Source organism: Halyomorpha halys, unplaced genomic scaffold, assembly GCF_000696795.3.
Source record: "Halyomorpha halys isolate HHAL.00 unplaced genomic scaffold, Hhal_1.1 Scaffold185.1, whole genome shotgun sequence".
Classification (NCBI taxonomy): domain Eukaryota; kingdom Metazoa; phylum Arthropoda; class Insecta; order Hemiptera; family Pentatomidae; genus Halyomorpha; species Halyomorpha halys.
In genome coordinates this window covers 1,884,183-1,889,458 of record NW_027106126.1, presented here as the reverse complement: position 1 = coordinate 1,889,458, position 5,276 = coordinate 1,884,183, and positions in this window count along the sequence as shown.

Here is a 5,276-nt window from a genome sequence, read left to right as displayed (position 1 = left end):
TGCTACAAATTAAAACCTAGTACTATTATTTTTCAATGATAACAATTGCTACAAATTAAAACCTAGTACTATTATTTTTCAATGATAACAATTGCCACAATTTAAGACCTAATGAGTTGTATCTAATTATAACTTTTTAAGATTTTGAATGAAGAAATTTTAATCAGCTTTCATTTCGGCTAAGATTATACTTAGGATTACTGGTCCGTTTAAAAATGTCAGACAACCAAAAAAATTGAAGCAGGTACAGAAGCCTGTGAAATTGCTTAGAAATCTAACAATTTCTTCATTGTTGATAATTCTCGATGAGAATACATTTTAAACCAGAGAGGCTCCGTTTCACACTGTCAACTTCTTCATTTGAAATCTTTCCTCAGCTAGGGGTATACAAATTAGGACATTTGATAACAACCATATGGTAGGTTTCTGTATATACACAGTATATTAAATTTAACAGCCTCGGATATAACGACTTATCGGTTATAGTAATAAACACTTCCGGACCCGTTGTTATCTTACCAATCTAATATATAAACATCAGTATGTTATGCGCTGCCATACTGTTCATATGATTGTGATAAGGAGTTTTGCTAAATGTCCAGGATTTTCCTGGGAAGGTAATATGTTAAATATGGTTCATGCATTCAATACGTTCAAAGAACGCATTTAAAATAAAAACAGAAGCAATTCGCTGTATATTCGTTATTGCTGGTCCGATTTATGTGTTTTTTTTATTACTTTACGCAATTTGATTATATTGATTATTAATTTCCCTTTTTCCGAGACACAAATTACCGACCTCTTTAATATTATCTCTGATTCCTACCCATAACTTCTTAATGTCTTCGTGACCTTCATCTAAAGGTTATAAGACTTCAAATCTATTTTTTATTTCGAGCGCGAATTGATTTCAAATTAAAGGGATTTTTAATATTAAGTTTTTGTCGAATTTTCGCGATTACTAGTTGGTGATCTGAACCACATTCTGCTCCTCGATAGGATCTCACTAACGTTAACTATACTATTTTGCCATCTATGTTGTACTAAGACATGATCGATTTGATTACGCGTTTGCGAATCCAGTGATGTCCAAGTATATTTGTGAATATCCTTGCGTTTGAATGTATTACTTTTGATTATTAAGTTTTTCGGTATGGCATAGCTTATAAGCCGTATTCCATTATCGTTACTATATTCATGCAAAGTTTCTTTACCGATCATTGGATAATATACTTCTTCTCTTCCAATCTTTGCATTTCTCCTAATATTATTTCCATACAGCTTCGGGGTAATTCATCGTAAACTCCCTCCAGTTTATCATAGAATTCGCATTTAATCTCTTCATCACTGTCTTCGGTCGGAGAATGAATGTTAATCAGAGCGATTTTAAACCAACGTCCCTCAAATATTGCTACCGATATCCTATCACTAAAAAATTGGATATCCCTCAACGCGGAAAGCGCCATGAATCCTCTAATTCAGCAGTCCTCACCCGGGGACCAGAACGGTTTAGTTCCGGATAATGAATGTTTTACCTCAGTAGGATCCATGACTGTTTTGTGGTATTTTGTGAACTAAAACATATGTGAGTAGGGCGTTCAATCCTAAGTCACACCATCCAGCAAGCCTGGGGGGCTGCTCTCATTCTTGATCAGTGAGTCCATTTACTTGCCATTTGCCGAGAGGAATTCTAATCGACCATCCCCACATCCGCCATCCGTGGGACGCTCCCCTACGTGGTAATGAGCCCGCACGAGGATTTATTTTTTATACTAAAATTAAATAAAAATTACAACGTGAACAGTTCTTTTTTATTTATTTATTTCTCTCAAAATCCACTTCTCAGTATATTTGGTTATCTGACATTTTGAAGATAATCATCGGTCCTAAACATTCATTTATGTGCTAAAATGTAAACTAATTAAATTTTCTTTAAATTCACTCGAAATGACTGTTCTCGTTGAATGAATATTCTTGATGACATTTCACTAAACAAGAGACTTTTACAAAAACTTTTGTAGACAATGTTCCTATATAAAATAGCTGTTGTCAAAGAAATTTATGATGTGAAGATCTCATCTTGGTTTCAAAATTTGTATTATGTTTTGGAGTTATTTAGTAATAATCGAGAAAAAAGCAAACATCTTGCAATGATAGGCCTCAGTATAACATTAACTTTGGCACATTTAGGCGTATGATTTGACTGGACTAATTGATTTAAACTTGGTTATTGTAAATTTTTGTCTCGTTTTTCAAATATATTTATACAATTATACAAATATGTAGGAGAAAATTTATTATAGATGTGATAAATGTAATGTAATGGCTTCTAGTTTGAATAGTGCGTGATTAATTGATAAGTTTTTGTATTTAGAATTTATTTGTATTATTTTATATTAATAAAGACATAATTTCTTTAGATAAGACAAAATCATTGGATATTTTAATTGATAAATTCAATATGATTACAAATATATTTATTTGAAAACCTATTCTGAATTATATATTAAATTTGTTTGTTATAATTAAAAAATATAAAACACTGCTTCCAAGAGATATTTTGTTCAATAAGAAATAATATTGTATTTAATCCAAATTGGGAGTCTTTAGTTAGGAAAAATGCAAAATGTTGAAGACTTATATAAAATAATGCATTTCGACCTTGGAAGCGATCGAACTTAAGTGTTCGGTCAGTTCCAGGAGGAGCATCATAATGGGTTCTTTGCCATTGCCTACGTTGCGGAGTAGTGCGTGACGAGGAAATTGAGTATGGCCGCAACCTAGACCCAGACCATACTCCTAAGAGGCTCCGCGGAAAGATCTCATCCTATCAATTTGAATATTCAAGGACAGGTGGAGAGAAGAGGCCAGGTCGGGAGATGATATTTTGGCGTTAAAATAATAAGAAACTTCGATGTTATCCCTCACCTGGGATACCTGAGAGATAACATGAACTTGTCAGGAAATATATTATGCACTCCATAGAGTGCATTCAGGTATTCCGTTACAATGACCATTTACAAAGGCGTGGTCTAGTGTAACCTTAAGTACGCATCCCCTACTTAGAGCCAGACGCTCACGTAGCAATCTAATTTTAATCTATAATACCGCGCCTAATTTTAGATTAAAGACAGGAGGAAATGTTCTCTTTCATTACTTTTTGTGTATTTCCCAACCTCTACAGTCAATTAAAAAAAAATTTTTTCTTTCTTTTTTCTCGTACCCTCCTGACGAAATAAGTTATCGAATACATACATATAGGAGTTATAACTACCAGATATACATATAACACCTGTATACATCTATTCAATAACTTATTTCGTCATTTTAAAAAAAAAATTTTAATTGACTGTAGAGGTTGGGAAATAAACAAAAAATAATTGAAGGAAACATTCCCTCCTATCTCTAATCCCAGAATTAGGCGCGGTCTTATAGAGGCCAGGTATAATCTAGAAGGTATCTTTGTGCCAATCACAGATTACAAAAAATAAATTGTCTCTAGTACCGGGAAGCAAGAGTTCAGTGCCTAACACATAGAACTATGCATATATCACATTCACATAAAACTGTACTACCTATGACCTTAATATTACAATTATAGCCATCCGAAACGCTGAAATTAAAAGTTAACAAGCGTGGTCGAGAGGCCTTTCTACGTTCTGCTTCGTGGATTGTGTCTCTGGTTTATTGGTCATGGCGGTGTTCGTTTACTAATTTACGGGCTTTTGGGTTAGTACTAAACTCATTTCTCAAAGGTTATACCTCATATGACCAGACATTTTCTGCTCTGAAGAGGGATATCCATTGCAGGATTCTGAAGGGAAGGCGCAGGGGCGCTAATACCGCCTCCCTTCCCCATAAGGATAAATAATAATTATATTATTAATACAATAAATAATATAATATAACATTATAATATTATTATCAATAAGAATTTAATTTTTGGAGAAATTTTGTATTTTATCCTCCATATTTTTATTCTAGATAAAAGCAGATGTAATATATTACAATAAAATTTGTTAACTTAATTTATTCTGACATCATATACATGTAAATGTGTATGACATATCGCGGTTGTCTTGAACATTGGCACACCTGAAAAAAATATATATATATATTTTTTTTTGTTTTGTTTTTGACCTATCATGGAGATTGTACTCTTTCCTGTGGTAATTTTTTGACATCGCTAGTAGCTCTGGGACAGTCTAAAGAGGGACCACAGTGGAAAAAGAAATACGGTAATGTCTTTAGAACGCCTTCAATTTAATATAAACAAAAACATTTGTTCTTGTTATATTGTCAATATTTAAGCAAAGCAACGATATGAATCAATACAATATACTTTTTATTGAAAGTATAGTAACGTTTATGGTATATCTCGTATGTATATCATAGGAAGCAAACAGGCTAGACAAAGATTTACCAATAATTGCTAAATACTGTCACACGATGATATATTAACATTTTGTAAACTTTATTATTTTATGACAAATATTAACTGCCAGTCAGAATGTCCTAGCGCTATGTGAAACCAGTTCATAATTGAATGGAAAGGGAACTGAAGGTTGAAGTTTTTAATTTTTCATTACTTTCCTTATTTGTTGTTCCTGTCATTGAGATAGTTCGGACAGTCCCTTTGTTCTAACAGTGTATGGATTATAAATTGAATCAACTATGAAATTCTAATATACTTAAAGATTATGATGGTACACGTAATTTTAGCTTAAGGTATAGGTAAGAACAGGTAGGTACAACTCACTCACCGATCTAAAAAACGACGATGCCTATGGAGTTTAATTTTTTAATGGTGGCCTCTTGTGTTGTAATTATTGATGTGCAATAAGGTTTGTTGGAAATAGTTCTAATCCTAAATAAAACTGAAAAGGTTTTTGCGAATGTCTTAACGAATTACTCTGAAACTATACATCTCTTAAAATATTATATTTGGTTTTTTAAACATTAGAGACACAAGACACGAAACTGCACGTCGATCCCTACTATTATGGAAGGATTTCAAAGGATGTGAGTTCCACAATACCTCAGAAGGATTATCGGATTACTTCACTGGTAAAATCATAAGATATGATGCAGCAGCTGGATTAAATAAGTATAAAATCACAGGCGGTGTTCCACAGAGCTCCGTTTTGGGAACTTTTTGTAAAATGCAACGATGCAGTTCTCAGGCTCCATATGTCAGAAGAAACTTGAGTGCTGGACAGGGATGATAGTAATCATTAGTTATCGTAAATTACCTTGTGGCTTTCTTAATCATAATA